This window comes from Carcharhinus amblyrhynchos, chromosome 2, assembly GCF_965287045.1.
Source record: "Carcharhinus amblyrhynchos chromosome 2, sCarAmb.v2.hapA, whole genome shotgun sequence".
Lineage (NCBI taxonomy): Eukaryota > Metazoa > Chordata > Chondrichthyes > Carcharhiniformes > Carcharhinidae > Carcharhinus > Carcharhinus amblyrhynchos.
The window spans coordinates 112,503,136-112,527,312 of NC_137325.1; the positions used below are offsets into that span (position 1 = coordinate 112,503,136).

The window sequence follows — 24,177 nt, forward strand, 5'->3', positions numbered from 1 at the left end:
ACTAATCCACCCAACTATACCCTCATCCAGATCATTAATAAAAATTACAAACAGCAGTGGCCCCAAAACAGATCCCTGAGGCACACCACTCGAAACCGAACTCCATGATGAATATTTACCATCAACCACCACCCTCTGTCTCCTATCCGCTAGCCAATTCCTGATCCAATTCCCTAGATCACCCCCAATCCCATACATCTGCATTTTCTGCAGAAGCCTACCATGGTGAACCTTATCAAACGCCTTACTAAAATCCATATACACCACGTCCACTACCTTACCCCCATCCATCTCTTTGGTCACTTTCTCAAAAAACTCAATAAGGTTAGTAAGGCACGACCTACCCGCCACAAAACCATGCTGACTATCTCCAATCAATTCTTTACTCTCCAAATAACTATAAATCCTATCCCGAATAATTTTTTCTAAAACCTTGCCCACAACAGAAGTGAGACTCACCGGTCTATAATTCCCGGGGAAGTCTCTGTTCCCCTTCTTAAACAATGGGACAACATTCGCTAACCTCCAATCTTCCGGTACTATACCAGAGGCCAACGACGACCTGAAGATCAGAGCCAGAGGCTCTGCAATCACTTCTCTTGCCTCCCAGAGAATCCTGGGGTAAATCCCATCCGGACCAGGGGACTTATCTATTTTCAGACCCTCCAGAATATCTAGCACATCCTCCTTATCAACTGCAACACTGTCAATTCTACTCCCCTGCAATCCAGTGTCCTCCTCAGCTATATCCATGTCCCCCTGCGTGAACACCGAAGAGAAATATTGGTTCAATGCCTCTCCAATCTCCTCCGGTTCCACACATAACTTCCCTCTGCTGTCTATAACTGGCCCTAATCTTGCCCTAACCAACCTTCTGTTCTTAACATACCTATAGAACGCCTTAGGATTCTCCTTAACCCTATCAGCCAAAGTCTTCTCATGTCCTCTTTTAGCCCTTCTTAGCTCACTCTTCAACTCCCTCCTAGCCAATCTAAAGTTTTCTAGTGCACTACCCGAGCCCTCACGTCTCATCCGAACATAAGCCTCCTTTTTCCTCTTAACCAACGAAAAAACTTTTTTGGTGCACCACGGTTCCCTAGCCCTACCAATTCCTCCTTGCCTGACAGGGACATACCTATCATGGACTCGCAGTAGCTGCTCCTTGAAAAAACTCCACATTTCAGACGTTCCCAGTCCCTGTAATCTCCTAGTCCAACCTATGCTTCCTAATTCTCTCCTAATAGCCTCATAATTACCCTTCCCCCAGCTAAAACCACTAGCCCGAGGTTCATTCCTATCCCTTTCCATCACTAAGGTGAACGTAACCGAATTGTGGTCACTATCACCAAAATGCACACCAACTTCCAAGTCTAGCACCTGGTCTGGCTCATTTCCCAGCACCAAATCCAATATAGCCTCACCTCTAGTTGGCCTATCTACATACTGAGTCAAAAAACCTTCCTGCACGATAAATTCCAGTGGGAATGAGGCTCGTGCGTTCTCTATCCATTCTCCATATACAGCAGTTTGCCGGATCAAAAGACAATTTCAACACTAATATTAAACCAGATCCAAAAATATCTTCAGCTCCTGCTTGCAATTTAATGACCAGATGTGAACACCGGAGATTTCCAATTATAAACTCTGGACTCGTAACAATTCCTTTCATTGAATGAACAGAGACATTTCTTCACCCAGAGGGTGATGAATGTGTGGAATTCATTACCACACAATGTAGTTGAGGCCAAATCATTGTCTGATTTCAAGAAGAAATTAGATATATTCTATCCCCCAACATTTCATTCACCTTCTTGATCACCTGCTGCACGTGCAGACTGAGTTTTTGCGATTCGTGCACAAGGACCCCAGGTCCCTTTGCACTGTAGCCTACTGCAGCTTTTCACCCTTTAAATAATAATCCCTCCTACTATTATTTCTACCAAAGTGGATAACCTCACATTTGCCAACGTTATACTCCACCTGCCAGGTCCTCGCCCACTCACTCAGCCTATCCAGATCTCTCTGCAGACTTTCCGCTCCCTCCTCGCAATTTGCTTTTCCACTCATTTTCATGTCATCAGCAAATTTTGTAACCCTACACTCAGCCCCCTCCTCCAGATCGTCTATGTAAATGGTAAACAGTTGAGGCCCCAGCACCGATCCCAGCGGCACTCCACTAGTCACCAACTGCCAACCAGAAAAGCACCCGTTGATTCCAACTCTCTGCTTCCTGTTAGGTAACCAATCCTCAATCCACGCTAACACTGTATCCCCAATTCTGTGTACCCTAACCATCTGCAGCAACCTTTTGTGAGGCACCTTATCGAACGCCTTCTGGAAATCTAAAAACACCACATCCACTGGTTCCCCACTGTCTACCACACTAGTCACATCCTCATAGAAATCCAGTAAATTTGTTAAACACGACTTCCCCTTCACGAATCCACGCTGCGCCTGCTTGATCAAACCATTCTCTTCTAGGTGTCTTGCTATTTCTTTGATGATGGATTCTAGCATTTTTCCAACTACGGACGTTAAGCTAACCGGCCTATAATTCCCTGCCTTTTGTCTGCTACTTTTTTTAAACAGCGGCGTAACATTAGCAATTTTCCAATCCTCCGGCACTTCCCCAGAGTCCAGTGAATTTTGATAAATAATTACTAAGGCAACCGCTATTGCTTCTGCCACTTCTTTCAGAACCCTGGGATGCATTCCATCTGGTCCTGGGGACTTGTCTACCTTCAGTCCCATTAGTTTACCAAGCACTACCTCTCTAGTGACAGTAATTGCATTAAAGACCTCATCTCGTACCATCCCTCTATCTTTAATATTCGGTAAGCTATTTGTGTCCTCCTCCATGAAGACCGACACAAAAAACTTATTTAAAGCCTCAGCCATTTCCTCGTTACTCACCGCTAAATCCCCCCTCTCGTTTTCCAAGACTCCAACATTCACTCTAGCCAGTCTCCTCTTCTTTTCATATTTGTAAAAACTTTTACTATCTTTTTAAAACTTTTTAATATTTAGAGCTAGTTTAGCTTCATACTCTATCTTTCCTTTCTTCATCACTTTCTTAGTCATTCTTTGTTGTTTTTTAAATCTTTCCCAATCTTCTAATTCCCCATTATTTTTAGCCGCTCTGTACGCATTGGCTTTTAATTTAATACTCTCCTTTATTTCCTTCGATAGCTAAGCTGGTTATCCCTTCTCTTACAGTCCTTCTTTACCATCGGAATATATTTCTGCTGAGTACCGAAAAAGATCTCCTTAAAAATCCTCCACTGTTCCTCAGCTGTTCTACCAACCAATCTGCGCCCCCAATCTACATTCGCTAATTCGGCCCTCATCTTATCATACTCCCCTCTGTTCAAACAGAGGACGCTGGTTTGGGACCCTACTATCTCATCCCCCATCTGCATCAGAAATTCAACCATACAATGATCACTCATCCCAAGAGGATCCCTCACAAGAAGATCCCTAATTCTACCTGCCTCGTTACACAGTACCAGATCTAAGATAACTCGCTCCCTCGTAGGTTCCGTTACACGCTGTTCAAGGAAACTAACCCAACAGCATTCCAAGAACTCTTCCTCAAGCCCACCGTGTCCGACTTGAGACAACTAATCAATATGCAGGTTAAAATCCCCCATAATTATCGCCGTTCCGTTTCTGCACGCATCAATTATTTGTTTGTTTATAGCCCACCCCACCACAAAATTATTATTTGGGGGCCTATAGACCACATTCACCAGTGTCTTTCTCCCCTTACTATTCCTTATCTCCACCCACAACGATTCCACGTTTTGCTCTTTGGACCCTATATATTCTCTTACTATCGCCCTGATATTGAGAACATAAGAACATAAGAAATAGGAGCAGGAGTAGGCCATCTAGCCCTTCGAGCCTGCCCCGCCATTCAATAAGATCATGGCTGATCTGAAGTGGATCAGTTCCACTTTCCCGCTCTCTCCCCATAACCCTTAATTCCCTAGTTTATCAAAAACCTATCTAGCCGTGACTTAAATATATTTAGCGAGGTAGCCTCCACCACTTCAACGGGCAGAGAATTCCAGAGATTCACCACCCTTTGTGGGAAGAAGTTCCTCCTCAACTCCAATCTAAACTGCTCCCCCCTTATCTTGAGGCTGTGCCCTCTAGTTGTGCTATCCTTTCTAAGCAGGAAGAATCTCTTTACCTCTACTCTATACATAGAACATAAAACATTACAGCACAGAACAGGCCCTTCGGCCCATGATGTTGCGCCGACCAGTTAAAAAACAATGACCCTCTAACCTAAACTAAACCCTTACCATCCATAAACCTATCCACGGATCTCTTAAACGCCCCCAAACTAGGCGCATTTACAACTGCAGCAGGCAGGGCATTCCAATCCCTCACCACCCTCTGGGTAAAGAACCTACCCCTGACATCCATCCTATAACTACCACCCCTTAATTTAAAGCTATGCCCCCTCATGCCAGCTTTCTCCATCCGAGGAAAAAGGCTATCACTGTCCACCCTATCTAAACCTCTAATCATCTTATATGTTTCAATAAGGTCCCCTCTTAGCTGCCTTCTTTCTAACGAAAACAACCTCAAATCCCTCAGTCTCTCCTCATAGGACCTTCCCTCCATACCAGGCAACATCCTGGTAAACCTCCTCTGCACCCTCTCCAAAGCCTCCACATCCTTCCTATAATGTGGGGACCAGAACTGCACACAATACTCCAAGTGCGGCCGCACCAGAGTCGTGTACAGTTGCAACATGATGCTGCGGCTCCTAAATTCAATCCCCCTACCAATAAACATCAAGACACCGTATGCCTTCCTAACAACCCTATCTACTTGATTCCCAACTTTCAGGGATCTATGTACACATACACCTAGATCCCTCTGTTCATCCACACTATTCAGAGTCCTACCGTTAGCCCTATACTCTACACATCCGTTATTCCTACCAAAGTGAATTACCTCACACTTCTCCGCATTAAACTCCATCCTCCACCTCTCGGCCCAGCTCTGCAACTTATCCAAGTCTCCCGGTAGACTAAGACACCCTTCCTCACTATCTACCACACCTCCGACTTTGGTGTCATCAGCAAATTTACTAATCCACCCAACTATACCCTCATCCAGATCATTTATAAAAATTACAAACAGCAGTGGCCCCAAAACAGATCCCTGAGGCACACCACTCGTAACTGAACTCCATGTCGAATACTTACCATCAACCACCACCCTCTGTCTCCTATCCGCCAGCCAATTCCTAATCCAATTTCCTAGATCACCCTCAATCCCATACATCTACAATTTCTGCAGAAGCCTTCCATGGTGAACCTTATCAAATGCCTTACTAAAGTCCATATATACCACATCAACTGCCTTACCCCCATCCACCTCTTTGGTCACTTTCTCAAAAAACTCAATAAGGTTAGGAAGGCACGACCTACCCTGCACAAAACCATGCTGACTATCTCTAATCAATTCATTACTCTCCAAATAACCATAAATCCTATCCCTAATAATTTTTTCTACATCCCCTTCATTGTCTTATACGTCTCTATAAGATCCCCCCTCATCCTTCTAAACTCCAACGAGTACAGACCCAGTCTATTTAGTCTCTCTCCATAGTCCAACCCCCTCATCTCCGGTATCAGCCTAGTGAACCTCCTCTGCACTCCCTCCAAGGGCAATATATCCTTGCGCAAGTGCGGCGACCAAAACTGCACACAGTACTCCAGCTGCGGCCTCACCAGTGCCTTGTACAGTTGCAGCAAGACCTCCCTGCTTTTATATTCTATCCCCGTCGCTATAAAGTCCAACATTCCATTCGCCTTCTTGATCACCTGTTGCACCTGCAGACTGGGTTTTTGCAACTCGTGCACAAGGACCCCCAGGTCCCTCTGCATCGTAGCATGCTGCAGCTTTTTGCCTTTTAAATAATAATCCCTCCTACCATTATTTCTGCCAAAGTGGATAACCTCACATTTGCCAACATTATACTCCATCTGCCAGATCCTCGCCCACTCGCTCAGCCTATCTAGATCCCTCTGCAGACTTTCCACACCCTCCATGCAATTTGCTTTTCCACTCATCTTCGTGTCATCAGCAAATTTCGTCACCCTACACTCAGCCCCCTCCTCTAGATTGTCTATATAAATGGTAAATAGCTGTGGCCCCAGCACCAATCCCTGTGGCACTCTATTAGTCACCAACTGCCAATCAGAATAGCACTCATTGATACCAACTCTGTGCTTCCTATTAGACAGCCAATCCTCTATCCACGCTAATACCTTACCCCCAACTCCGTGCACCCTAATCTTCTGTAGCAACCTTTTATGAGGCACCTTATCAAATGCCTTTTGGAAATCTAAAAACACCACATCCACTGGTTCCCCTCTGTCTACAGCACTAGTCACATCCTCATAGAAATCCAATAAATTCGTCAAACACGACTTCCCCTTAACGAATCCATGCTGTGTCTGCTCTATCAAACCATTCTTTTCTAGGTGCCCCGCTATTTCTTCTTTAATGACGGATTCAAGCATTTTTCCAACTACAGACATTAAACTAACCGGCCTGTAATTCCCTGCCTTTTGTCTGCTACCTTTTTTAAACAGCGGCGTAATATTAGCCATTTTCCAATCTTCTGGCACTTCCTCGGAATCCAGCGAATTTTGGTAAATAATTACTAAGGCATCCACTATCACCTCTGCCATTTCTTTCAGAACCCTGGCATGCATTCCGTCCGGTCCTGGGGACTTGTCCACCTTCAGTCCCATTAGTCTATCAAGCACTACCTCTCTAGTGACAATAATCGCAGTCAGGCCCTCAACTCCTCCCAACCTTCTATCTTTAAGATCTGGCAAACTATTCGTGTCCTCCTCCGTGAAGACCAAGGCAAAAAACTTATTTAAAGCCTCAGCCATTTCCTCATCTCCCACCGCTAAATCCCCCCTCTCATCCTCTAAGGGTCCAACATTCACTCTAGCCAGCCTCCTCTTCTTTATATATTTGTAAAAACTTTTACTGTCCTTTTTTATATTTAGTGCTAGTTTAGCTTCATAGTCTATCTTTCCTTTCTTTATCACCTTCTTAGTCATTCTTTGTTGATTTTTAAATTTTTCCCAATCTTCTAATCGCTCACTACTTTTAGCCACTCTGAACGCATCAGCTTTTAATTTAATACTCTTCTTTATTTCCTTAGATAACCACGGCTGGTTAAACTTTATTAACCGAGCTACCCCACCTGCTTCTTCCTCCTGTCTATCCTTCCTAAATGTCTGATACCCCAGGATATTCATATCCCAGTCCTGGTCACCCTGCAACCACGTTTCCGTAATGGCCACTAGATCATACCCATTTGTGCTGATTTGTGCCATCAGCTCATTCACTTTGTTTCGAATGCTTCGTGCATTCAGGTGGTGTCTTTATACCAGCCTTTAGCTGGACCTTATTTTAAGGAACTCTCATGCCCCCCACTCCTTTAATTAGTGGAACATCCTCAACATTAACCTGCTCACGTACCTTCTCCTTACTTTAGATTTTGTAATTTCCCCCATCCCTGCAGCCTTCCCCCCGCTAATTAGTTTAAAGCCCTATCTACAGTCCTAGTTATACGATTTGCCAGGACTCTGGTCACAGCGCGATTCAGACGAAGATCATCCCATCTGAACAGGATCCATCTACCCCAATACTGGTGCCAATGCCCCATAAATTCGAACCCATTCCTCCCACACCAATCCTTGCGCCACGCATTTACCTCCTTAATCCTATTTACCTTGCGCCAATTTGCACGTGGTTCAGGTAGTAATCCAGAGATAACCACCTTGTTGGTTCTGCTTTTTAATTTGGTCCCCAGCTTTTCATAATCCCTCTGCAGATGCTTAGTTCCTACTTTGCCTATGTCATTGGCACCCACATGAACTGCGACAACCGGATTCTCACCCTCCCATTACATATTGTTCAAGGAAACTATCGCGGATACATTCTATGAATTCCTCCTCAAGGTTGCCTTGACTGACCTGGTTTGACCAATTGGTACACAGATTAAAATCTCCCATGATAATTGTTGTATCATTCTTACACGCATCAGTTATTTCTTTGTTTATTTCTCGCCTCATGGTGATGTTATTATTTGATGGCCTATAGACTGTGCCTATCAGTGACTTTTTCTCCTTATTACTTCTAATTTCACCCAAATGGATTCAACCTTTTTTTTCCCCATAGAACCTATATCATCTCTCACTATTGCCTTGATATCATCTTTAAGTATCAGAGCTACACCATCTCCTTATCTTCCCGTCAGTCCCTCTGAACAGTCTGATATCCCAGGATATTTAGCTCTCAGTTGTAACCATCCTGCAACCATGTTCTCTGTAATAGCCACCAAATCATACTCGTTCGCAATGATTTGTGCCGTGAGCTCATTTACCTTGTTTCAGATGCTACCAGCATTCAGATAAAATGCCCTTATGCTAGTTTTTGTACCTTCTTTTTGAATTCTAACACTTCCAGTAATAACGTCTCCTGAGATCTCCTTCCTTTTAACTTTTTTGCTGATTTTTGATGGAGTTGAAACCTTCGCCCCACATTTTGTCCTTGCTCTCTTCTTCTCAGGCTCATTACACATGTTCCCATCCCCCCGGCATATTAGTTTAAATCCTCCCCAACCGTTCTAGCAAACGCTCTCTCTCAGACATCGGTCCCAGTCCTGCCCAGGTATAACTTGTCCAATTTGTACAGGTCTTACCTCCCTGGGGAATGCCCCAGGCATCTGAAACCCTCCCTTCAGCCACGTATTTATCTGATATATCCCGTCATTTTTACTCTGACTAGCACGTGGCACCGATAGTAATCCTGAGATCACTAACTATGATGTCCAATTTCCCAACTTCCTTCCTAGCTTCCTATGTTCTGCTTTTAGGACCTCATCCCTTTTTTTACCTATGTTGCTTGTACCAATGTGTACTACGATGACTGGCTGTTTGCCCTCCCCCTTCAGAATGTCCTGCAGCCGCTTTGAGACATCCTTGAACCTAGCACCAGGGAGGCAACATAACATCCTGGAGTCTTGTTTGCAGCCACAGAAACATCTGTCTATTCCTCTGACAATTGAATCCCCTATAACTGTTGCGCTGACACAATTTTTACCCCTCCCCTTTGCAGCAGAACTAACAGTGGTACAACGAGTTTGGCTGCTGCTGCTTTCCCTAGAGAGGTCATTCTCCTCAAACAGTACCCAAAATCATATATCTCTTTCACAGGAAAATGGCCACAGGGGATTCCTGCACTACCTGCCCATCTCTCTTGCTCTGTCTGGTGGTCACCCATTCCCTTCCTGGCTGCGGAGTCTGAGCCTGCGGTGTGACCACCTCTCTATACATGCTATCCATGATACTGTCTGGCTCATGGATGCTCCACAGTGTCTCCAGCTGCTGCTCCAGCTCTGAAACTTGAGCTTCCAGGAGCTGTAGCTGGAGATACTTCCTGCACACATGCTGACCCAGGAACTGGAACTGTTCCCAGCCTGCCACATGGAGCACAAGGAGGAAACCACGCTTGGAGCTCTTCTGTCACGTCTTACCCCTTTAAATTAAACTTTTGAAAGATGTTTTGTTTCAGATTATATCCAATTTGATTTATTATTGTCACATGTTTTAGCATACAGTAAAAAGTATTCTTTCTTGCACGCTATACAGACAAAACATACGGTTTGTAGAGAAGGAAACGAGAGAGTGCACAATGTAGTTTTACAGTCATAGCTAAGGTGTAGAGAAAGATCAACTTATAGCAAGGTAAGTCCATTCAAAAGTCTGGCAGCAGCAAGGAAGAAGCTGTTCTTGAGTCAGTTGGTACGTGACCTCAGACCTTTGTATCTTTTTCTCGACGGAAGAAGGCGGAAGAGATAATATCCAGAGTGCGTGGGGTCCTTAATTATGCTAGCTGCTTTCCCGAGGCAGCGTGAAGTGTAGACACAGTCAATGAATGGGAACCTAGTTTGCGTAATGGATTGTGCTACATTCAGGACCTTTTGTAGTTCCTTGCAGTCTTGGGCAGGACAGGAGCCATACCAAGCTCTGATACAACCAGAAAGAATGCTTTTTGTGGTGCATCTGTAAAAGCTGATGAGAGTCATAGCTGACATGCCAAATTTCCTTAGTCTTCTGAGAAAGTAGAGGCGTTGATGGGCTTTCTTAACTATAGTGTTGGCATGGGGGGACCAGGACAGATTGTTGGTGATTTGGACACCTAAAAACCTGAAGCTCTCAACCCTTTCTACTTTGTCCTCATTGATGGCACATGTTCTCCTTTACATTTCCTGAAGTCGATGACAATCTCCTTCATTTTGTTGACATTGAGGGAGAGATTATTGTTGCCGCACCAGTTCACCAGATTCTCTACCTCATTCCTGTACTCTGTCTTATCATTGTTTGAATTCCGACCCACTATGGTGGTGTTGTCAGCAAACTTGAAAATCGAATTGGCGGGGAATTTGGCCACACAGTCATAGGTGTATAAGGAGCAGAGTAGTGCGCTGAGAAGACAGCATGTGGGGCACCAGTGTTGAGGATGGTTGTGGAGAGATGTTGTTGCCTATCCTTACTGATTGTGGTCTGTTAGTTAGGAAGTTCAGGATCCAGTCACAGAGGGAGATGCCAACGCCCAGGCCACGGAACTTGGAGATGGGTTTCATGGGTATAATAGTGTTGAAGGCTGAGCTATAGTCAATAAATAGAACTCTGGCATAGGTATCCTTGTTATCTAGATGTTGCAGTGTTGAGTGCAGAACTGGAAGATGGTGCCTGCTGTGGATCTGTTATGATGACAGGCAAACTGTACAGATCCAGGTAGCCCGGGAGGCTGGAATTGATTTGTGCCACGACTAACCTTTCGAAGCACTTCATAATGACGGCTGTCGAGTCACCAGCCGATAGTCATTAAGGCACGCTGCTTGGCTTTTCTTAGGTACCAGGATGATGGTTGTCTTCTTGAAGCAGATAGGCACCTCAGATTGTTGTAAAGAGAGGTTGAAGATGTCTGTGAATACCCCCTCCAGCTGATCTGTACAGCATCTGAGTGGTACCCATCCAAACCAGCCGCTTTCCATGGGTTGACCTTCGAGAAAGCTGCTCTGACATCTGCAGTGGTGATCCCAGATACAGGTTCATCCAGGGCTCTCAGGATGGAGGACATGCTCTTGCTGACCTCTGGCTCCAAACGGGCATAGAATGCATTGAGCTCAGCAGGGAGGGGTGCATTGGAGCCAGCGATTTTACATGCCTTCATCTTGTAACTTGTTATGCCTTGCAGACATTGCCATTGTTGGCTGGGGTTGGTGTGGCTAGTCTGGGACCCTAGCTTGGTCCGGTATTGTCTTTTGGCAACTTTGATGGATCTTCTTAGATCATATCTGGCTTCCTTGTATTGGTCAGTGTTGCCTCACTTGACTGCCTCAGACCTGTACATATTCCTGTTCATTCATGTTTTCCAGTTGGGGAATACACAGATTTGCTTTTTTAGCACACAGTCTTCTACACAATCTCCTTATGCCCTTGTCACAACTTACTCCCCTACCTACTTCTGTATCATCAGCAAATTTAGCTACCATATATTTGGTCCTATCATCCAAGTCATTAATATGGGTGGCGCAGTGGTTAGCACGGCTGTCTCAGGGACCCGGATTTGATTCCCAGCTTGTCTGTGTGGTATCTGCATGTTCTCCCGTGTCTGCGTGGGTTTCCTCCGGGAGTTCTGGTTTCCTCCCACAATCCGAAAGACGTGCTGGTTAGGTGCATTGGCCATGCTAAATTCTCCCTCAGTGTATCTGAACAGGTGCCAGAATGTGGAGACTGGGGAATTTTCACAGTAACTTCATTGCAGTGTTAATATAAGACTATTTGTGACACTAATAAATTAAACTTTTAAACTATATATAAGTAGCTGAAGTTCCAGCACTGATGCCTGTGGCACTCCATTTGTTACTCGACAACACTCACAAATGATTTGTTTATGCTACTCTCAGCTTCCTGTTAACTAACCAATCCTCTATGTATGCTAATATCTTAGTCCTGATACAATGAGCTCTTATTTTGTATGGTAGCTTTTGTTGTGGTACTTTGTGAATGCCTTCTGGAAATCTAAGGGTATCATATCAACAGATTCCCTTTTATTCATGTTGCTTATTGTTTCCTCAAAGAGCTCTAATAAATTAGTCAAAAACAATTTCTCTTGCAGAAAACCATGTCGACTGCACAATATAATTGACATTTTCACTGTCCTGATACAACCTCCTTAACAATACATTTCAGCATTTCCCTATGACAGATGTTACGCTAACTGGCCTATAATTTCCTGCTTTCGATCTTTTCCATCTTGAACAAACTATGGCCCCTAGTTCTGGACTCCCCTACAATTGGGAACATTCTTTATGAATCTACCCTGTCTAACCCTGTTAGGATTTTTAAAGTTTCTGTAAGATCCCCTCTCACTCTTCCAAACTTCAATGAATATAATCTTAATTGACTTAGTCTCTCCTCATATGTTAGTCCTGCCATCCTAAGAATCAGTCTGGTAAAACTTCATTGCACTCCTCAGTAGCAAGAACATCCTTCCTCAGATAAGGACACCAAAACTGCACACAATACTCCATGTGTGCCTTATCCATACCCTGTACAATTGCTGTGAAATATCCTTATGTTATACTCAAATCTTCTCATTAGGAAGGCCAAGATGTGTTCATCCTGGGTCAGGAGCTCCCACATCCTGTAGTCACAACACTTCTTTTTCAAATTATGTTAATTTATGTTTGTTAATTAATTGTGCATCTATAGACTCTTCAGTGCTTCTTCCAAGTCCTGGAAATGTTCCTGTTCATTTTTGCCTGCGATTAAAATGTCATCCAGATAATATTAGGCACCAATAAGGCTACTTAGGATTTGATCCATGGATTTCTGGAATATGGCAAGTGCTGATGTTATTCTGAACAGTAGGCATTTATACTGGAACAACTCTTTGTGAGTAACAATCATTAACAGTGGTTGTGACTCAATTGTCACCTTCATTTGAAGATATGTGTGGACAAATCTATCTTACTGAATTGCTGACCTCCAGGCAATCCAGCGAATAAGCCTCCAATTAATGGTAAAGGGTGCTGGCTGACACACAGCACTGATTTATCATTGTTTTGAAGTCACTGCAAATTCTTTTAGAACGATCTAGTTTAGGGACAGAGACAATTGGAGTTGCCCAATCACTCATGGTTATGTTCTTGACCAGTCCACTTTTCATTAATTTTTCAAGTTCCATTCCAACTTTTGGCTTGATAGTGTGTAACAATTTTTGTCTTTAAGCAATTTGGTTTGCTACCAAGTTTTATCTACAACATGCCTCGACTCCAGACATTTCCCCTAACATATTTTTAAATACCTTCTTGTATTTTTCTAAGAGTTTCTGTAATATGTTCTTACCATCAAACAATTGGTTAATTGCTTGCCAATTTAGTTTGATTTTGTTTAACCACTGTCTTCTGAAAAGTGCAGGAAAACTTCCTTTCACAACATGTAATGGCAATTTTTCAGCTTGATCTTTGTTTCAATTTGCACCATGATGTGATCTTTCACTGGAACCACTGGTTCCCTGTAAATTCTCAGGATTATATTTGATAGCTTTACTGATACGTTCTTGAGTTTTTGTTGATATAAATTTTTAGCAATAAGATATACAGCAGCTCCCATCTACTTCCATTTTAATTTTGTTCCCATTCAGTCATAGACCCAAAATTTCTGTATATTACCTTGCATTAATAATACATTGGATTTTAGTTCTTCAATCTCCCTAGACATTATCTTCCTGAGAATCTTCAATGTTTTTGATCATTCTATAGACTTTCTGTGTAGATTTGAGTGCTTTCTTGCATTTACACTTCTTCAACATTTGAGGATTCCGTCTGATCCAGCATGCCTTTGTTATGTGACCAGTGATTAACACTGTTGCTTCACAGCGCCAGGGATTCGGGTTCAATTCCAGTCTCGGGTGACTGTCTGTGTGGAGTTTGTATGTTCTCCCCATGTCTGCATGGGTTTCCTCTGGGTGCTCTGGTTTCCAAAGATGTCTGGGTTAGGTTGATCGGCTATGCTAAATTGCCCCTTAGTGTCAGAAGAACTGGCAGGGTAAACATGTGGGGTTGTGGGGATAAGGCCTGGGTGAAACTTGTCAGTGCAGCTCGATGGGCCAAATGATCTCCATCTGCACTGTAGGAATTCTATGATTGTATGAAGTGCTACTCTGTGTCCATATAATCAGCCCGGGTCATTGTTGTTCAACGTTCCCCTTCTCTAAAGACTGCTATCCGGAGATCTACCTTCTTCCCACCCAATACTGTGCAGATGAACTGTCACATTCTGCTGTCCAACAATCCAAAATTCACTTCCGGAGAAAATCTATCCCCATATTTCAGAAGAATAATTTCTATACAATCCATATGTTAAGACACCTCACCCTAGGTTAAATAGCTGGAATTTAAATCCAAGCAGACCCACAATATCTCGGGCAATTGTTAAGCCCATTTTGTATTGCTTTAGATGAATTTGCTCAGACTGGGAAGGGATTCTTTTTGTCATTTTCACACATTTTGTCACTTTTTTCCCCTCATAAAAGCCTCTTGTCACCAAATCAGACTGTTATTTAAATGGATTTTTTTCTGCTGTTGGCTAAGGTGCAAAATAAAAGTCAGCCTTAAGCTAGTTTTTCTTTTTGTGGGAACTAAAGGGGGAGATCTTCCAGCTGCTTCCCCCAGTTTATGCCAGGTGGAAATGGCAGAGGGGATGGAGGATCAAGTGGGAGTCCCAAAACGGATGGCTTTTACGCCAGCAGGATTTCCACATTCGATGTCTCCGCACCCGACCAATGACATAATGGAATTCCTGCCATGGAAGGCCAGGAAGCCCATGAACATACATTTAAATCTCCCCACTGTTACATCTCCCATATAATGTGGGGGTGGGGGCAGAAATCCAGTGTGGAAGGACTTATTTCCAGTGTGGAAGGACTCTATTTTAATTCCTTTTACAAATGAGTGCTGTGTCTGTCAAGAGCCGAGGCCCGAGGTTGCTGGCAGGGTGACCCAGCATGATGTCATGCAACCTGCCATCTTGATTTTCTTCTGACTACATATCAAAAAAATGTAGTGGGAATAGTCGGCAGTGTAGTCAACGAGTTACACACTGCTTTTCCTGCCTGAGTTGACACAGTCAGAAAATGATAAAATGCTGCCCCATGTTTTACCTTGGATTTCTGAATTGACAATCTATGCCAATCTCACAAGTAATGTGCCACCCAGTCCTAGGAGTAATTATATTAACTCTAACAGATGCATATAAACTGACTTGTAACAAAAAATTATGACATTGAAAATTTTAAGCAAGTAATAGTTTGTTAACTCAGTCTGGAATTTTGATTAGCATTATTCACATATTGATTAAAGCAAATTTAATATTTTTAGATTAAAGCTTTTGAAATATTTCCAATCACCTAGTAACTTTCTTTGTGATGTAGAGAAGCCATTTCATACAACAAATGCATTACAATAAAATTTGCGATTCTGTATTTCAATTGAGAAAAGATGGAAATTCCAGCTGCATCATTAACCACATTATCAGAACAGGTGAGGTAAATCCAACTGCTACTTAAAAGGGATATATCACCTCTGATGGACATGCTGGATACTTTGTTTGCACTTCCTTACGAGCTGAACTTTCAACTTCGCTATTATAAAATATAATGAACCCTAGCTCTTTCCACTCTAAACCTTCACTTTGTTTTGTCAGCTGCTGACACATTCCACTTTCTCTGCATTATAAATGCTTGTTTCTATCGGGTCAGTTTGTTGACAGGTGCAGACATGTGACAGAGAAAGAATAGGTAGCGGTGACAATGCATGATCTGTGTATTTTTGGAACAGAATAGTATTGCTTTATCTGTTAAAGGGAACACAATGCAAATTAAAATTCTGTAAAAAGAAATGATATTGACTTTCATGGCTGCAGTAAACCCAGATTATTATTTTATTAAATGTAGTCATATGCATTCAAAATGTTGCACTTATACAAGCAGTCATTTATGTACTGCAATAACATGTTAGATTGAGCCTAAAACTCAATGTGCTAAATGTTGCAATAAAAATAATGACGAGGCTAACAGTGTTCACTGTCATTTAAATGGAAATTGGGCAACAAATTCAGATGACTTGACTGAAATTCAGAGGTTGCTGTTCCAGTTGCAATGTTCTTCCAAAAATGTTGTCTGGCTCCCATTCAAACACATTGAACCACATGAGGTTCCTATACTTTTAGATACGAGTTAAAATGCCAATAAAAAGTTAGGACGTGTCCACTGAGTGTAGGTATCCTTACAACAGTAAAGTAATTCTTAATTATTGTCAAACATCTCTGGCACTGAAAATTCATTTGTAAAGGCATGGAATCTCATTCCTTCAGATCCTAATTATTGTTTGAGGTTTTTTTCTAAGTAAGAAGTTAGACAATTGCTTTCCATGTTCACACACGTCCCAGGTGTAAAAGACGTGGTGTTTTTCGGACTGCTTGTTGACAGAAACTTCCAGTGCAAAAGCAAATAGGAAGTCTGTGGACAAATACCACTGATCACAAAATCCAACTCATTACCTCGTTGCTATCTGGTGGATCTTTGTGTGTCCAAATTGTCTGTCTCTTTTCCTACATTACAACAGTCTCAACTCTTTTAAAGTACTTAATTAACTGTAAAAAGCTTTGGAATGACCTGAAGTCATGCACAGTGATATAAATGCAAGCTCTTTCTCTTTTTTCCTATTGAAATGGCTGTCTCCAGGTTAAAGAGTCACATAATCAAATTTTCCACAATTAAGTTGGTCAGAATCAATGTAAAATTAACCCAGAGCTCAAAGTACAGTAGTAAACAAATGCTTTTTCTTCACTTTTATTGTAATAGTTTGAACAATTTGAAAAATCTTGTTCTGAATTTTTAAAAACTTACATCAAATACTATAAAATGTTTTCTATGAATGCATTTTGTTGGGTATATGGAAAAATTATGATAAATGGAATTGAGGTACAGATCAGTTAGCTCAGTTGCCTGGGTGGCTGGTTTGTGATGCAAAGTAATGCCAGCAGAGTGGGTTCAATTCCCGCACCGGCTGAGGTTATTCATGAAGGCCCACTTTCTTAACTTCGTCCATCGCCTAAGGTGTGGTGATCCTCAGGTTAAATCACCACCAGCCAGTGCTTCTCCTCAAAGAGGAAAGCAATCTGTGGTCATCTAGGACAATGGTGACTTTACATTTGCAGATCAGACATGATCCAATTGAACAATCTTGAGGTGATGAATAATCTACTCCTGTTCCAATGCTTCTTTCTAGCTCACTAGGAATTCACAGGACCTGACAGTCCTGTGACCTGTTTTCATGCTGTAAACCTCTATGACTCCATGACCTGATTCTCTGCAAACTTGGGTCAGTATTGCAAAGGTTGGAACCATCATCCATTCCTTATATGGCAATTAACATCAGTGAGGCTGAGTTGGCAGGGACTGGGAGCTCTTGGCTCCAACTGGATCCACTATTTGAAAGCGATGAGAGCATGCAGGTAGATGCAAAAACTTGGAACCCAGAGAAAAGGTAGCATTTAAAAAAAACAATCTGTCACTCTTACTCTTGTGATGCAAAGTAATGCCAGCAGTGTGGGTTCAATTCCCATACTGGCTGAGATTATTCATGAAGGCCCACCTTCTTAACTTTGCCCCTCGCCTGAGGTGTGGTGATCCTCAGGTTAAATCACCACCAGCCAGTGCTTCTCCTCAAAGAGGAAAGCAATCTGTGGTCATCTAGGACAATGGTGACTTTACATTTACAGACCAGACATGATCCAATTGAACAGTCTTGAGGTGATGAATACTCTACTCCTGTTCCAATGCTTCTATCTAGCTCATTAGAAACTCACAGGACCTGACGGGCGACAGGGACAAGTTGGGCCAAAGGGCTGTTTCTGTGCTGTAAACCTCTATGACTCTATGACCTGATTCTCTGCAAACTTCGGTCAGTATTGCAAAGGTTGGAACCATCATCCATTCCTTATATGGCAATTAACATCAGTGAGGCTGAGTTGGCAGGGACTGGGAGCTCTTGGCTCCAACTGGATCCACTATTTGAAAGTGATGAGAGCGTGCAGGTAGATGCAAAAACTTGGAACCCAGAAGAAAGGTAGCATTTTAAAAAAAATCTGTCACTCTTATTAAACGCAAGGTTGAAGGGAAAATGGAGAATTATTTGGGAGGGGTGGGGTTGGGTAGTTAGGATGATGTGGATAGCAAACAGATGAAGATGCTATGGTTAGAATGGGTAGATTGAGTTTAGAAATGCACATGTTTCGACCAGCACTGTACAGCAGAAGTGGCCTTCTGTTAACAGAGCTAAATTTGGAGGGCATCAGTGGATGCAATCTAGGTGTATCCACCAGATTTGTGGTTTATGGAAGTTATGGGCCATAGGTGCTTGCACAAATGACATTGGTTGCATTTCTGAACTAAAATGAATGATTGTCAATTATATTTGGCAGTCCTTTATTCAAAGGCAGTAAGTGCCTGATTGAGTGACCATGGCATTGAGAATTCAAAAATGAAGATGTAACATGAAAGAAAACAAATAGATGATGAAATGTAGTAAGAAAAAAATAGATTAATGCCATTTGATCATCCATGTAACAACCGCAGCCATGTTGTTTATACCTCTACCATGAATGGATGCCTGGGGAATATAATTTCTGACTGGAAATCTTACACCTAGAATTTGGTATTCAGCTCTGCTTGTATATCAAAGATTTGCACCAGACACCACCAATTACCATTTCTTAAAACCAAATATATCACTTTTGTTGCAGACCTCATTACAAAACCGATGCATCATTTTCTTATCACAAACCAGCTTTCAGAAAAGTCAAAGCATTAAAGCTGCACCATGGTAACTCTTTTTTTGAATCCATGATAAACATCAGAAGAATATTTGCCCTAGAAAGCCTTTCATTTCTCTGTATTCAAATTAGTTTTGGCAGCTTTTTTCACCAAGTATAAATAGCTGTAACTGTACCTTTACAGTCATTCCAGACAAGATACAATTACATAGACAGCAGTAACTTATTATAAAATAAATAAGCAACAAGAAAAATGGCTCACAAAGGTAAACTGGCAATAACACACATAGCTATCTCTTAAAACTGAGGCTTTTCAAAAGTAGAGACCCTGGAAATAATCTCTATAGATACATAAAAATCTAGTGTGTGAATGGAGAATGAACGACTAAGCAATTCTAACTGGGATTTTGGTCAAGCTATAATCGAATGCAGATGCAAACTATAAGGTTGCTGTGGACTGATCTCGTCTGTGGGCAGTGAGCTGACACTTCCTGTTGTGACTAAATATGGGAAGTTGTTTATTTTGAGTTAGACTTGATGGTGCTGGGAGCAGATAAAGCTATGGGTCTTACAGGCGGTCTTAGATGAGTGTTGTGGAGTCGTATATAAGTTATTCCTTTGGCTGATCAGTCAATGTGATCAATTTCTGGTTACACCATTGGCTGAATGCCACAGAACTTTCTGGAGGATTGAGACAGTGTGACGATGAAGACACATGTTTCAGTCCTTTGTCTTCAGTGATAACTCAGAGATCAGCCATTGCAAGAATGCCCTGAAGAACACCTTCAGAGAAGGACCATGAGCATGGCATCTATATCAGGAACAGAGCTGGACGTTTTGTTCTAAACTGGGTATCTGCTTTCAGTTAAAGAATTAGAATTAATGTTCAATTAAAGAGTTAATGTTCAGTTAAGAGTTAAAGTTCAGTAAAAAAGTTAAACTGTTGCAACTGTTGTAATTTTGAGTTTGGTGCCTAAAGTGTTAAATAAATGGAAGTTTGTTTAAGAGAATCTGAGTGGCTTCCTGTCCTTGGTTTGTCACATTAAACTGAATGCTTGGAATGAGTTTAAGTTAGTAGCCGAATAACAGGTGAATTATATTTTCTTGGGTGTCTGTGGAATTACTGTCCTTGGGTTACAGTCTGTGTGGAAACTATACGTCCTTCCTGTGTCTGTGGGTTTCCTCTGGGTGCTCCGGTTTCTTCCCACCATCCAAAAGATGTGCTGGTTAGATGCATTAGTCATGCTAAATTCTCCCTCAGTGTACCCAAACAGGCGCCAGAGTATGGTGACTAGGGGATTTTTGCAGTAACTTCATTGCAGTGTTAATGTAAGCCTAATTGTGACACCAATGATAAAACAAAAATAAAAAAAGATTCAAGTAAGATCTTGAAAATTAATTGTACTTACATAAAGGGCAAATCATATATTCAACCGAACATAATAAAGCAGTAACTTATACTTTAAATTCATTTCATCAGATTGGACATTAAGAAAATATCAACCAGATTTTAACTCAAGGTGAGCATGCAGTGGGGATGGCCAAAGCCAATTATGCCATTGATAGAAGGTCCAGACATTTTTAACTCTCAGGTCTAAATATGAATCTCCAGGATGGACTCCTCTGTAATCCTGGCTGGAATGATGAGATGTAGAGATGCCAGCGTTGGACTGGGGTAAACACAGTAAGAAATCTCACAACACCAGGTGAGAGTCCAACCAGTTTATTTGATAGTAATCTCACAAGCTTTTGGAAACGATGTTCCTTCGTCAGGTGTGTGGAAGGTTCTGATCAGAGAAGGGCATATAAAGTCACACACAGTTTACAGAATACTGATTAGAATGCAAGTCTTTACAGCTAACCTGCTATTCAAGTCTTAAAGATGCAGACAACGTGAGTGGAGATAGTATTAGCATAGGTTAAAGAGATGTGTATTGTCTCCAGACAGGACAGTGAGCGAGTTTTTACAAGCCTAGGCAAGTCATGGGGGTTACAGATACTGCAACATGAACCCAAGATCCCGGTTGAGGCCGTGCTCATGTGTGCGGAACTTGGCTACCAGTCTCTGCTCAGCAACTCTGCGCTGTCGTGTGTCGTGAAGGCCGCCTTGGAGAATGCTTACCCGAGGATCAGAGACCGAATACCCATGACCACTGAAGTGCTCGCCAATGAATGCCAGTGAATGAGATTTTGTGAATGAGAAAGCCAGTGAATGAGATTTTGGAGTCCACAGGAAAGGTGGGGAGGATGGTGTCCAAAGGTGACTACAATTAGGAAAGGGAAGGAAGGCTCTTGTCTCCTTTTGGGATCCTTATCCTAGTCCACAAGGAAACCTTACAAAGAGGAAATCTGTCTGGGCTTCTTCTGACCGTGATTCTGTTGACTGCCAACTTTCACTGACACTGCTGGCACTCTATGCCTGCCATTGCCATAACTGGCAGTTAACATTACATTGGGGTTCAAATAACACAATTGAATCTTGCAGGGGCTATCTTACACATGATCAGATCGGGCAGAATTAAAATGGTAGTGTGCAAAAATACTTTGAGAATTGCCCAACTGAAAATTTAACCACTGCATGCTCTTTTCTGGCTGGGTAGGTGGAGTTAAAATCAGGCTTATTGGGCAGAATTTTATTGAAACTAACCCACTCACAGTGTGGCCAGGGTCAAGTAATGGACCAGGAAACTATTTCTTTTATCAGCAAGCTTTGCTGTGACATTTTAATTATGGTATTATAATCCTATTTAATTTTTCTTGACCTACCATAGAATGTAGGCATGATGACAACCTGCACTCTGTCAAAGGAAGGATCCCTATTTAATGATACTTAGCAAAGGTTAGAATTGCTGCAGCCAACCTTTAATCTCAAGGTTTATGTGAGTGAAGAAAGGGAAGAAAGATGGTGGAAGTCTCCCCTGATTATTTGATTTTTGTCCTGTTGATCATGCTACAGATGGTAAGAAGTCCTTAGGGAGGTGCTATTTCTTTAGGATATGAGGAGGAATGAGGCTAGCCACTTGGGGAAAACAAGTCTGGCCGTAAGTAGTAGCGGATGTCTGATGCTGAGGACCTAGGTAGTATTGAAAGATGTTTAATGACCTTACTAGGTTAGGAAAGGTGGGTGCCATACATTTCCAAGTGTCTTCCATCACTTTCTGACTTCCCTAGCTTTCTCCTATACAGCTCTCCTCTGGGCAATACACCTTGCAGCTTTATGCACTGTTTTCTCTCCATGCACCTTTTCAAATGTCCATCTGTAGTGCCAATGAATGTCAAGAGGAGATGGTTAGATCCTCTCTTGTTGGGGATGGTCATTGCCTGGCACTCGTGTGGTGCGAATGTTACTTGCTACTTGTCAGCCCAAGCCTGGATATTGTCCAGATCTTGCTGCATTTGGACACGGACTGCATCAGTATCTGAGGGGTCACAAATACTGCTGAACATTGTGCAATCATCGGCAAACATCCCCACTTCTGACCTTATGACAGAGGGAAGATCACTGATGAAGCAGCTGAAGATGCTTGGGCCTATGACAGTACCCTGAGGGTCTCCTGCAGAAATGTCCTGGAGCTGAGATGACTATGGATAGGATCAAATTCAAAGATACATTGTCTAAATCTGCAAAGATAAGTGGTAGGTCAGAAGATTGGTCAAATTTTAAAAACAAGCAAGGAGCAACTAAAAATTTATGAGGGTGAACTAAGCACATGAGAGAAAGCTAGCTAGGAATATGAAAGCACTCAGTTAGAGTTTCCATGTGTATCTGAATAGGAAAAGAGTAACTAAAGTTAGTGTCGGTCCTCTAGGGAGAGAGAGGCTGGGAAAATGGAAAACAAGAAAATCACAGACAGGGCATGAATCTGATTTCCATTCATTTTAATATACCATATAATTAATTACTGGGCTTGACGGTAATTAATGTCTGTCACAACGTCTCTTCCATCCTGGTGGTGTGACATCATGTTGGTACGAATTATTATTTGTTTTCAAAATTGAAAACCAGTCATGATGGCCTATCAAGGGCGCAAATGTGCCTGTGGCCCCAGGGGTTGAGGGACATGCTTAGACATTGCTCATTGGCACTGTCAGTAGGCAATGCCAAGGGGCACTGGTGGGGTGGGACTGCCCCCCTCCATTGGGCCTCCTCCTTCTACTTGTGAGGAGGCTCATCTTATCCGTGGGAGGGTGGCATATGAATGGGGTCCCATCTACGTTTTGGAAGGGGGGGGGGGAGTGTGTTTGCCTTTAATTTTGAAATCAATGTGCCCTTCCCAATCTCAGATTCCTGATGTTGCCAGCATTTCTAGGCCCCACCCCTCCAGCTGATCACGTGAACCTCACCAGTACTCTGAAACTGCAGAAAGTACTGTTTAATAGAACATAGAAAACTACAGCACAAACAGGCTCTTCGGCCCACAAGTTGCGCTGATCATATCCCTACCCACTAGGCTATCTATAACCCTCAATCCCATTAAATCCCATGTATTCATCCAGAAGTCTCTTAAAAGACCCTAACAAGTTTGCCTCCACCACCATCGATGCCAGCCGATTCCACTCACCCACCACCCTCTGAGTGAAAAACTTACCCCTGACAACTCTGTACCTACTCCCCAGCACCTTAAACCTGTGTCCTCTCGTAGCGACCATTTCAGCCCTGGGAAATAACCTCCGAGAATCCACCTGATCTATACCTCTCAACATCTTATAAACCTCTATCAGGTCACCTCTCATCCTTCGTCTCTCCAGGGAGAAAAGACCTATCTCCCTCAAACTATCCTCATAATGGAGGATATATATTCATCATGTATATTCATATATTCATCATGGAGTTCGGTTACGAGTGGTGTGCCTCAGGGATCTGTTTTGGGGCCACTGTTGTTTGTAATCTTTATTAATGATCTGGGTGAGGGTATAGTTGGGTGGATTAGTAAATTTGCTGATGACACCAAAGTCGGAGGTGTGGTAGATTGTGAGGAAGGGTGTCATAGTCTGCAGGGAGACTTAGATAGGTTGCAGAGCTGGGCCGAGAGGTGGCGGATGGAATTTAATGCGGAGAAGTGTGAGGTAATTCACTTTGGTAGGAGCAACAGATGTGTCGAGTATAGGGCTAATGGGAGGACTTTGAATAGTGTGGATGAACAGAGGGATCTGGGTGTATGTGTACATAGATCCCTGAAAGTTGGGAATCAAGTAGATAAGGTTGTTAAGAAGGCGT

The 24,177-nt window shown here is 42.6% G+C and overlaps 1 protein-coding gene across 1 annotated transcript in view; it reads right to left on the bottom strand.

Moving 5' to 3' along the window:
• Window positions 1-24,177, bottom strand: part of c2h10orf67 (chromosome 2 C10orf67 homolog) — a 201,626-nt gene that overhangs the window by 17,159 nt on the left and 160,290 nt on the right. The window lies entirely within an intron of this gene.